The sequence below is a fragment of the Glycine soja genome, chromosome 15 (assembly GCF_004193775.1).
Source record: "Glycine soja cultivar W05 chromosome 15, ASM419377v2, whole genome shotgun sequence".
NCBI classification, from domain to species: Eukaryota; Viridiplantae; Streptophyta; class Magnoliopsida; order Fabales; family Fabaceae; genus Glycine; species Glycine soja.
Window position 1 is genome coordinate 34,318,544 of NC_041016.1, and position 13,579 is coordinate 34,332,122.

Sequence of the window (13,579 nt, forward strand, 5' to 3'; positions counted from 1 at the left end):
CTGTATACCACCAAACTTGTCTCAGAAAAATGATGATCTCAAACCGATTCACCATTGGATCGTCGTTAAATTTAAGCACCATGTTTGAGACTCATTTGCAATAATTCTCACCGTGGGGAATTGTGAAAAATGTCAGAGCTAAGAGAAATGTCCTTCGCATTGTAGCTTTTTCTTTTCCCATAGAAACCCATAATGGTCTTAGTAAAACTACGATCCCGGACATGTTAACCGTTGGATTGTTATGAAATTTTGGTATGTGGTTCACAATTTATTTACGCACATCTTCACTGTTGTGATTTAGAAAATAACATATGTGGAGGGATAAATACTCATCGCAAGTAGACAGTGGAATGAAGGCTTTAATCCCTTCTCATTCTCTCTAACGTTTGAGAATCCTATCAGAGTAGTCAGAGGAAAAACTCGAAGAATCCCAGGAAACCATTAGAGATATCACTATCACTATCACAATACACACGTGAGCCCGCTAAGAGGTAAGGGATGAGTTTATCGCTATTGGGGTTATAATGAACATGTGTAGGGATCCTTAGAGGATTAAATTGAGGTTTATTTTGGGATGTTTATTGAATTATATTTTTTCCTTTATGATTATAAATATAATATTGATGTCCTGATGCAAATTGGTTGATAAAATTGAGTGCTCTTGGTGTTTTCATTTTTTTTATACTTATGATTTTGATTAATTGATTATGATATAATTGTTTGAAATTATTTGAGGGATTTTACTCCCTATGTTGTGATAAACCTTTTGTATAAATTGTTATATTGAGATTATAAAATTGTGCTTCAAATTGTGAGTATGTGATAAATTGAACCTGTGATGAATGAAGAAATACATGTGCATTGAGATGTGTGTATTGAGTTGTAAGCTATGAACTGTGCAATCACACAAATGCAAGACCCTTTAGGGGCGACGAGTTTTTACAGGATGAGTATTATGATGGGATCCACTGTGGGGACCTGACGAGTTTAATCACAAGCGCGATGAGATAAAATTATTTTGAGAACAATTGTGGAGTCGTGTGTATTGCATAGTTCATAGGAAAAGTGTATATGATTCATGAGGTGTGATAACATGTTAAATTAGGATTATACCATTGTGATTGAGACCGAGTGTATGTGATAAATTGAGTATGTATTGACTTGTAATATATATGTGCATTGAGATGTTGTGTGCATTGAGTTGTGAGCTATGAATTATACAATCACACGACTATAAGACCCTTTAAGAGCGACAAGTTAATGCGCGACGAGTATTGTGATGGGAACCACTGTGGAGACTTGATGAGTTTAATCACAAGCGCAACAAGATAAAACTATTTTGAGAATAATTGAGGAGTCGTGTGTTTTGTACAGTTCATAGATAGAGTTTGTGTGCTAAAATGTTATTTGGGTTGGACCTGAATAAGGAGGGAGAGGCCTTGACGGACTCTTCGGAGTGTAGGCCTTGGGGGTAAATACACCCGGTTTGAGTGCTCCTTTAAGCCTATGTTGATCCCATGTGGTTGGAGCATTCTCACAAAACAGCGTGACCCTAACTGGTCTCCCTATGATTTTACCTAGTGAGAGTGACCTGACTTGCTAGTGTGTGGTTTGTCTTGTCATGTACTCCTAGGCATCCGATGAGTCTTAGTGAATCTATTGCATAACTGTTGGATTTCCCTTGCAGTTACTTTTTGTCCAATTTTTCTTCAACAAATATATTCAAGGGAAATCCGATTTGCCAGAAAGTGCACCGAATCGTCAAGTATTTAAAATTAAAATAGATGAATCCGGGTATCGAACTCAGGGAACTAGTGTTAGACAGAGTTATATTCAGAAATAAGGCATTGTTGAAACAAACATAGATGGTTGATGATTAAAAATAGAATTTAAAATAAAGTCTATGTTAAAAATAGTAAAATTGTAAGTAATTAAAGTTGACAGCCGTAGGTAAAAGTGTTGGGTCTTTCTAACAAACAAGCTGATGTATATGAAGATATTTCTCTAATCAATCATGCTTTTGTGTTCTATGTTGTAGCCTAAAATACTAAACCTCGATCCCTCGTAAGTTTAAACTAATTTAACCTAAGCTTCATCCGCAAATCCCTCTTATAAGACTAGGCTTAACTTAAACAGCATTATCGTAACAACATATTCAAAAAACCAAAACCCCAACAATCCATCCCTGATAACATGGTTATTCAGTCTTGCTTTTATCAAGTTTTAAGGCAAAAATACATTTCCCAATGCTAAAGTCACCTAACTATACACACAAATGGTGATCAGACCAAGAGCATGCAGAAATTAAGCATTGAAAGAAGCATTGAACACATAAAACACAATTAATTAGATATTAAAGTAATTACATCAGTTGTTCCTTAGAAATCCCCAACAAGGGAGTTTAGCTAGCCATTACAGAAAAACCCTAACACAAATTAAATTGAGAGTACAAAATAATTGTTCCTTACACAAGAAGGGGGATCCCTCCTCCTCTTCTCAGCACCTCACAATCACTCTACAGCTCACTAATCTCTCTCTAATTGAAGAACCCTAGGCTTCTCTGCAAAGCTGCTCCTCTTGCTGCCTCCAGAGCTTCTATCTCGAAATTAGCACTGTGGTGTACTTGCTCTGGAATTCTGTACTGCTTGCTAAAATTGTATACCCTAATTCTGCACAAGACAAGCTTTAAATAGGCTTTGAATCTGCGACGTTGCGCTTAGCGCCACCCTTGCGCTTAGCGTGACTTAGTGGATTTGAGCTTAGCGCCAGTCATGCGCTGAGCCTGGCTAAAGACAACCGTCACGCTTAGCGCACGGTCTTGATATTTATGCTCTGCCAGATTCTTCTATTGCACTAAGCGCGCTGAGCCCAAATGGATAGCTGAGCACAACTACCACTTTTAGCATTTCAAGACTTAGCCTCATTTAACTTGAAATTGAACAAATTTCATCATTAAATCCAATCGAAAATATTCTAGAGACAGCTATAACAATAAAACAAGATTTATTTACAAATCCCTACAAAATAACTATAAATTGGGGAAACTATACAAGTTTTGGAAAATGTTTTCTATACAAAAGTTAGTTGTATAAGACGACTAACAATAACGCTTGTGTATTGATCGATATTGATTGATTTAGTGATATTGTGTTTTGATCATTGAGTATGTGAATGTTGTGAAAACGAATGAGACGTGTGGCGTTGTGATGTGATGTGATGTTGTGCGACAAAGTGGTGAAATAACATGAGCTATGCTTAAGTAAGTTGTATTTTGTTTATATGATATTTATACCTACATGTTGTCTTGTTTCTCTCTATTAGTATGAATGTGATAACTCACTCCCCGTGTGTTATTTGTGTTTGGATTCTGTGATAATCTCGAACCTTGTGTTCGTGGGAGTAGATTATTAGGTGGATGACTATGAAGAGTCTCATGCTAAAGGACACGGGAACACAATGCTCTGATAGGATGTGACATTGGAGTATAGGTTTCTATATTAATTGCATGAAGACTTGGACGACCCTGTTTTGAGCCAAGATGATTTATTATTTATTTGGACAAGTTTTATTATGATATTAGAAATGTGAATGTGAGCCTTTTACCCTTTTAAAAAATTTGTATTTAAATGTGTTTTAAAAACTTTTAATTAATTCTAATTTCTTATTCTTTTATTATTATTACATATATGTGAGGGATAGATGATGTCACAAAATAAATACTAATAAATACATAAATATCATTTATAACCTAAGCTAAAGATAACTTTAACAATTCTAAAATTACTTAAACACTTGCTAAAATAAGATTATGCATATTAATAGACTCAATAAAAAAACAAGATTATAACTCCCCTACCTCTATACCTCATGCTTTAAGTAAAAATCTCAATTTAAGTGAAGGCCTAAGTAGAGAGGACAAGCATATGCATGGCAGCTAAGAGATGGATATAATGAAGTCACAAAAACTAGATAATTACAAGTAAATAAATTTCAAGTTGATCGTCGAGTAATGTATGCACTATGAGATCCTTGTTAAAGATATTTTCAAAGTATAATAATGAACAGAAAATTGCATAGTAATCTTTTGCCAAAATGAATTAGGTGCAATCCCTTCATTTTGACAATTCAATGAATTTGTACGATAAACAACTCAATAAAATATTACTTGAGACATCTCAGGCTTTGATGTAGTAGTCTTCAGACCATGTGATTTGGGACTGGAGGGCATCAAAGTTGATATAATATAGGCTCGTGTGGCAAAATGATTCATTGTAGAGTAATAGGCTCAAAGCAAGGATCAATTAGGCTCGTTCAGTTGTTTGGGGCTCCTTATGATTTTGAAATTAAGGAAAACCAAAAGAAATCAACCATCAAATTGAAAGGAAAACCAAGAATTCATGTGCATAAAGTCCTTTTTTGTGTGTACTTTGTGCATAGAGTCTAGTTACATACATAAGTCAAATTGACCTTAACCATGAGCATTTTTATTGCTGAAAGCTTGAAACAGTTGCCTATCTTCTCTTAGGTCAGCCAATTTTTTTCCTTAATTTGAATCACACAAACAGTATTACTAGCTAGCTCGTAGTATGGATGAAACAATATCTTAATTAATTTTTCTAATATATCCCTCATGCCTTATCATTGGAGGGTAAAATAAGGGTCTAACAGAGCTCTAATACTATCAGTGTTATTGGAAAAAAAAATTTCTTTTATTGTTGACATGTCAATCAAAGTTTGATGAAAATATAAGGTTTGATCTATAGTGTGGGAAAAAAATGAAAGTGAATTGAGCTGAGATGAAAGTTTTAAATTAAGGTAGAATACAAGAGTGTCGATCCTACCTTATTTTACTATTCATTTTTCTTCTTTTTCACTCTCTTTCAACTTAAACGAATCGACCTATAACTTAATTATAGCATGGCATTTGAGTTTGACCCAGTTAAAAAAGCGCTAAAAAAAATTTAGGTTGAAACAAAAAGCCAAGAAAGAAATTAACAATTCAAGGGAAAGGAATAATCTTCCCCACATAATAAGCAGGGCACTTGATGAAAATCTGATTCTGTTATGTTGACTCACAATCTTCCTCCCCAAGAAAGAGAATTGAGCCACATACCCACTCTACTAGACAATAATTGGTGAAAAGCATAATATGGGAATTGCGAAACAAGCTTTGGAGCATGCATAGATCTTGAATTGGACGCAATTGACCATGAGTTTGTTAGCACTAAGTTAGTTTGAGTTCATAAATCATCTACAATGAATCTTTTGGTTCTTCTAACCTCTCAGATCAAGGATTGTTGCCTATTGGTCCAAAACCTCACTAGATATAGCATTGGCAATCCATGTTATGTAAATTTCAATCCTCAGAATATATATTATCTACTTAATTCTTAGGTACCAGAGTATGCATCCATCAATTTCACTGGTGAAAACATTGACAGGCTTTGAGTATTGCGACAGTTTCCAATCCCACTATTTCACGCATTTAAAAAACCAAGCAAAATAATCAAATAATAGGGTAAAATAATAATAAAAAGCATCAGTTGTCATTGATTTATTTCACATAGAATATGTCAAGCAAACATGATGAAATCTTTTGAAGGAATAGCACATTATATTATACTTTTGGCATTTTAAGAAGAAATCTAGACCTAACTCAACCCTAAAAGCTAGCTCATAAAGTGAGGGTTGCCCTCACCTTATATGCTCTATCTTGACACTATCTCTAGTCAATGTGGGACTTGAGTTTTTTTTTTTTTGCTAATTCACCCCCTCACGCCCAGCACTCTTTGGGCTTGGTGTGTGGTCCTTTTGAATAGATCTAGGATAGGCTCTGATACCAAGAAGAAATCTGAGCCTAACTCAATCTTAAAAATTAGCTCATAAGGTAAGGGTTACTCTCACCTTATAAACTCTATCTTGAGACTATCTCTAACCAATGTAGGACTTGTGTTTTTTTTTCTAATTTTTTACACGTCTAGTAATTTTGTTATAGCCACATAAAAGCCAAACCCATTTCAAGAACCTACAAACATTAGTTTTGTTAACTAGTGCACTAGAACTAATTCAACACACTAATATTGAGTTAGGAACAGAGCTACTTATATTGAGTTGTGAGTTAGGAACAAAGCTACTAACCTGGGGAGGAAACGCTGCCGACAAAGATTAGAAGTTGCGAGATAGCTCGAGGTTAAGAGTGGTGAGACCTATTTGGGCATAAATCGTAAACAAGATCAGCACCAGAACTTTGATATATAGTAGTATTAAATTAGAGATGAACAACAACAATGCATGGTATTTAAATGAAGAATAGTGCTATATAATTTTAAAGAGCGGCAAAATCTTGTCAGAATTTTTTATATTTAATGATAGTTGTATGATAAATAAATGCAACTGTAAAATGATCACTCAAGTAAGATTCAAAGGATCAATCAATAAAATTGGTCAATATAAAGCAGGACACACAGGTCAATTCAATAAGCATCGAGTGCCACGTAGAATGCAATTTGTCTCGGTGCGCCCAAGTTAGTTTAGCTCCAGGTTTTTGTTACACATTAATAAGTGTTCCTGGCTGGAATTTATCACTTTTAGATATATAAAAGAAAAGGGCTAATCACTCGATGACGATGTACCAAGCCTCTCAACCATAAAGTTCACTTAAACCATATGCAGTTTTACATAGAAACCAATTTAAATGGGTCTTATAGGAAAAATTACTATAAATTATTAGATTGCCTAAATTAAGTGAGACCAAAAGAATTTGAAAGATAGGACAAAAATCTATAGAATATTAACGGGAATTAGATTGAATCTATGTGGCTCGATTGGATAGCCATTATGAAGACAGATTTGGAATATGTCTAATTTTCATAATATATGCTTCACATATTGTTCTCTAATGTTCTAATTTTGTAGCCATGACCAATTAACTTAAATACACTTTCTTAACTTACTATAAAAAGATTGAAAATGGTGGAATAAGCATAGTAACCATCTCTTAAAGCTCATCAAATTAGATTCAGAAATCACAGAACTACAAGTATAGTTATGAACTAAAACATGGCATATAAGCACATTTTCATTTTGTTGAAATGCCTATCTTAAGTTTAGTCATTTTCAACTTAGATTAAAAGCAATTAAAACATGAGTAACATCACAAATGGGGTATGAACTAGGCAAATTAGGAAACTCAGAACATCCATTTCCGTCATACACATAGGTGCACATATAATAGGATACACATAGGTGGTATTCATAATACACTTTGCCAATAGGAACAATAGGCTCCCCGATTAACTTCACTGATACGTATTCGATAACATCAATATGAAGGATTTATTTCACTGTCCACATCATTCCATTGTCTAAATACTTATTCAAGAAATGTTTGTTTTTTTAAAGAAGAAATGTTTGATTAAGTTGTTTACTAAATGATTGATTACATAAAAAGCAAGGTTTTGCCTTAATTAAAACCTGAAAAATATTTTATGAGAAATCAATCAACGACATTAGTACTTACTTTATTAAACTCTTTGCTAAACTAATTTCAAATCTTTTATTCATCATTCAACTTCATTTGTCTTAATATTCATAAACTGAGATATTGATTGGTTAAAAGAATCGCCTTACATAATTCTACAATTTATACAAAAAAAGAAATTAAAAAATAGAAAATTGATACATTAAGCAAGAAAAAGTTAAGTAGGAATTGACACATAACACTATGTAATAAAACCTTATTTTATATAATTAATTAATGATTTATCCAAATAAATTTCTTTTACTTTGTTTGGAAAGTTTCATAATCAAATTCATAAATAAGTTTAAATTTAATAAGAGCTTATTTAGTGTTTGACTAAACTATTTATCTATACACACCCTCTATGTTAGATAAATGAAGTTATTGATAAGCAAGTCTATGTTAACAGGTATTGATAAGTAGGTATCATAAAATGTCAATTCTTATAGAAAAGACAATATTATATTGCACATTGAATAAATAAAAATAAAATACACTAACAGACTAAAATGATTTTATTTAGTTATTCATTTATAAATCAGTTTGTTGACTTTTACAAAACAACTACTAATTTACCCACACCGCTGCCAAAAAATTGTGAAAATATCATACAGACATAACATGCTCCAGCACAACACACTCGAGCCAAAAAGGCAAAAGCAGAATTCAATATATAATTGGAATTTCAAACTCATTTTACAAGTTATTATTAAACGTAAAGAAAACTACACATTTGCAGCTCCAATCTATGTTAGTTAAGCAAAAAAGTAATAAGTTATTATTAATCACATCTGAATTACTACAGCAGCTGCCTCTCTCAATATGCTCCACAACTAACATTCATACAGACATAACATGCTCCAACACAACTCACTCGAGCCAACGTACATTCCACCTTGTCGACAATACCAAAAAATAGGTACATACAGAATCTATTATTGATCCATCACAGACACAAGAAACGAATTGCATCACGAGAACACTACCACTCAATCACATACACTACACACGTAACACCCACACTCTTCCCATGATGCTTTATTATATTTCCTTTACATCCAACCCCCTCATTCTAATCACTTTGAAAACCTGTTGACTCTGTAAACTTCTTTTTCTCTGTGTTTTTTGAAAAAATCTGGTCTGAGCTTCTCCCCTAACTTCCAGCTTTTACGTTTTCTCATTACACCCACCCAAGTTTTTGTTCCATCAACCACTTCCCATCCTCCTCCCCAGCCACGCAACCCACCCACTTAACATCAGAATAGCATTCATTGTTCCTGTCCACTGCCACTTCTATATTCCTTATCCCTCAATTACCACAACACTTATAATGCAGACATTCAGGGCATTTGCATTTGCATTTTTCTTAACCTTTCTCTTCACTACAAACTCACTCACTCTTCAAACCCAATCCACTCCAATCCCATGTAACAAAGACCCCTACAAGGAACTAAACCTTATCCCTAAACTCTCATTTTCATTAATGCAAAACAGAAAACTGAAAACACTTTCAACCCAAAACGGAAAACACTGAACACTTCAACTACATCAGATTGACCATGAGTTATGTGCTAAGTAAAAGAAGAACACACCATGGATGGCTGACGGAAGACTTAGACTTTCCACACCATTGCAGCAGCAGCATTGCCAGTAACATAGTGAGACTGAGCACAATTGCGACTAAGAGTGAGAGTGGTGAGGGTGAGGACAACAAAAGCGTCCGAAGGGTTTGTGAAGCACAAAGTGGTGTGAATGTGACGCCCCCCTCCTCACATATATTGATAATAAAAGGAATAAGAAATCAAAATTAATTAAAAAAGTTTTTAAAATACATTTAAATACAAGTCTTTCAAAAGGGTAAAAGGTTCAAATTCACTTTTCTAACAACAACAACAACAACAACGCCTTATCCCATTAGGTGGGGTCGGCTACATGGATCAACTTCCGCCATAATGTTCTATCAAGTATCATACTTCTATCCAAATCATTAAGTTCGAGATCCTTTTTGATAACCTCTCTTATAGTCTTTTTGGGTCTTCCTCTGCCTCAAATTGTTTGCCTTCTCTCCATCTGGTCTACTCTCCTCACTACAGAGTCTACCGATCTTCTCTCTACATGCCCAAACCACCTAAGTCTATTTTCCACCATCTTCTCTACAATAGGCGCTACTCCAACCCTCTCTCTAATATCTTCGTTTCTAATTTTATCCTGTCGAGTCTTACCACACATCCACCGCAACATCCTCATCTCCGCTACACCTACTTTATTCTCATGTTGGCTCTTGACCGCCCAACATTCTGTTCCGTACAAAATCGCCGATCTTACCGCAGTCCGATAAAACTTTCCCTTTAGCTTGATCGGTACCTTTGCATCACATAACACCCACGATGCTTTTCTCCATATCATCCATCCTGCTTGAATGCGATGATTCACATCCCCTTCAATTTCTCCATCATCCTGTATTACAGACCCAAGATATTTAAACCGTGTGACTTGAGGGATAATATGGTCTCCTATTTTCACCTCTGAGTTAGAAACCCTCCTTCTTTTGTTGAACTTACATTCCATATACTCCGATTTGCTTCTGCTTAGGCGAAAGCCATGTGTTTCTAGAGCTCGTCTCCAAGTTTCCAACCTCTCATTCAACTCCTCCCTCGACTCTCCAAGGAGGACTATGTCATCTGCAAAAAGCATGCATCTCGGCGCTAGCTCTTGGATTTGTTCCGTGAGGACATCCAGAATTAAGGTAAAAAGGTAGGGGCTAAGGGTTGACCCTTGATGCAAACCAATTGTGATGGGAAAATCGTCTGACTCTCCATCCTGTGTCCTAACACTAGTCGATACCCTATCATACATATCTTGGATAGCTCGAATATATGCAACCCTAACCCCTTTCTTCTCTAGAGCTTTCCACAAAATCTCTCTAGGCACTCTATCATACGCTTTCTCCAAGTCAATAAAAATCAAGTGCAAGTCTTGTTGGTCCATGCAATAAAAATTCACTTTTCTAACATCATAATAAAATTTGTCCAAATAAATAATAAAGGTTAAATTACTCGTTTGGTCTCTATAGTTTCATAATTCTTACTTTTTTAGTTCTTATAGTTTGAAAGTGATATTTTTAGTCCCTATAGTTTACATTTTAATTCTCTTTTAATCCCTATAGTTTTGAAAGTGGTCTTTTTAATCCCTATAGTTTCATAATTCTTACATTTTTAGTTCCTATAGTTTGAAAATTATAAGGACTAAAAGAGAATTAAAATACAAACTATAAGGACTAAAAAGAACACTTTTAAACTACAGGGACTAAAAGAGAATTAAAATATAAATTATAGGGACTAAAAATATCATTTTTAAATTATAGGGACTAAAAAGGTAAAAACCATGAAACTATAGGGACCAAATGAGTAATTTAACCAATAATAAATTATCTCGGCTCAAAACAAGGTAGTCCAAGACTTCATGCAATTAATATAGAAACCTATATCCCAATGTCACATCTTATCAGAACATTGTGTTCCCGTGTCCTCTAGCATGAGGTTCTTCATAGTCATCCACCTAACCATCTGCTCTCACGAACACAAAATTCGAGATCATCAAAGAATCCAAACACAAATAGCACACGAGGAGTGAATTATCACATTCCTAACTAATAGAGAGAAACAAGACAACATGTAGGTATAAATATCATATAAGCAAAGTTATCACATTTCTAACTAATAGAGAGAAACAAGACAACATGTAGGTATAAATATCATATAAACAAAATACAACTTACTTAAGCATAGCTCACGTTATTTCACCACTTTATCGCATAACATCACATCACAACACCACACGTCTCATTCGTTTTCACAACATTCACGACTCAATGATCAAAACACAATATCACTAAATCAATCAATATCGATCAATACACAAGCGTTATGCAACAGATACACTAAGACTCAATCATATATGCAATGTGGTACCATGTTAGTGAAAAACCTTGTCGGGCGCCTAGGAGTACATGACAAGACAAACCACACACTAGTAAGTCAGGTCACTCTCACTAGGTAAAATCATAGGGAGACCAGTCAGAGTCGCGCTGTTTTGCAAGAATGCTCCAACCATGTGGGATCGACACATGCTTAAAGGATCACTCAAACCAGGTGTATTTACCCTAAGGCCTACACTCCGAAGAGTCCGTCAGGGCCTCTCCCTCCTGATTTAGGTCCAACCCAGAAAACATTTTAGCACATAGACTCTATCTATAAACTGTACAAAACACATGACTCATCAATTGTTCTCAAAATAGTTTTATCTCATCGCGCTTGTGATTAAACTCGTCAGGTCCCCACAGTGGTTCTCATCACAATACTCATCGCTGTTGGATTTCCCCTGTAGTTACTTTTTGGTCCACTTTTTCTCTATACAAATATGTTCAAGGGAAATACGGTTTGCTGGAAAGCGCACCAAATCGTCAAGTATTTAAAATTAAAACGGATGAATCCGAGTATCGAACTCAAGGAACTAGTCTAAGGCAGGGTTAAATTCAGAAATAAGGCGTTGTTGAAAGAAACATTGATAATTGATGATTTAGAACAGGATTAAACGAAGTCTAGGCTAAAACAGTAAAAATACAAGTAAGTAAAATTGATAGCAGTAGGTAAAGATGTTGGGTCTTTCTAACAAACCAACTGATGTATATAAAGATATTTCTCTAATCAATCATGCTTTTGTGTTCTATGTTGTAGCCTAAATTACTAAACCTCGATCCCTAGTTAGATTGAATCAATCCAAGCTTCATCCTCAGATCCCTCTTGTTGGACTAGACTCAGCTTAAATAGCTTACGAAAGTTTAGACTAATTTAGCCTAAGCTTCATCCTTAGATCCTTGTTGTTGGACTAGACTTAGACCAAACATCATTATTGTAATAGCATACTTAAAACCAAAACTTAATCCGCAGATCCCTCTTGTAAGACTAAGTTTCAATTCTGCTTCATTCAAGTTCTAAGGCAACAATACATTTCCCAATGCTAAAGTCACCTAACTATGCACACAAATGGGTGATCAGACCAAGAGCATACGAAATTTAAGCACTAAAAGAAGCATTGAACACAAGAAACACAATCAATTAGATATTAAAGTAATTACATCAATTGTTCTTTAGAAATTCTCAACAAGGGTGTTTAGCCAGCCATTACAGAAGAAACCCTAACAATAATGAGATTACAAAACCTAGGTATCTCTGCAAAAGTTGCTCCTCTTGCTGCCTCCAGAGCTCTTTTCCCGAAATAGGCATCGTGGTATGCTCTGGAATTCTGTACTCAGGGCATTGTACCCTAATTCTGCACAAGACAAGCTTTAAATAGGCTCTGAATTCGTGATGTTGCGCTTAGCGCGAGTAAGTGGATTTGATCTTAGCGCTAGTCGTGCGCTGAGCCTGGCTGAAGACAACTGTTGCGCTTAGCGCAGTGATCTCGCGCTTAGCGCATGGCCTTGATATTGATGCTCTGCCAGATTCTTCTGTCGCACTAAGCGCGCTGAAGTTGCGCTTAGCGGTGGATGCGTGCTTAGCCCACTAATGAACTAAGCTCAACTGTCACTTTTAGCACTTCATGACTTAGCCTCTTTTTCACCTGAAATTGTACAGATTTCATCATTAAATTCAATGGAAATATTCTAGAGACGGCTCTAACCATAAAACAAGATTTATTTACAAAATCACTACAAAATAACCATAAATTGGGGAAACTATACAAGTTTTGGAAAATGTTTTCTATACAAAAGTTAGTCGTATAAGACAACTAACAGTCGCGAATTAACTCGTTGCCCTTAAAGGGTCTTATAGTCATGTGATTGTAAAATTCATAGCTCACAACTCAATGCACACAACATCTCAATGAATTAATATATTACGAGTCAATACATACTCAATTTATCACATATATTCGGTCTCAATCACAATGGTATAATCCCAAAATAGCATGTTATCACACCTCATGAATCATACACATTTTACCTATGAACTATGCAATACACACAACTACTCAATTGTTTTCAAAATCATTTTAACT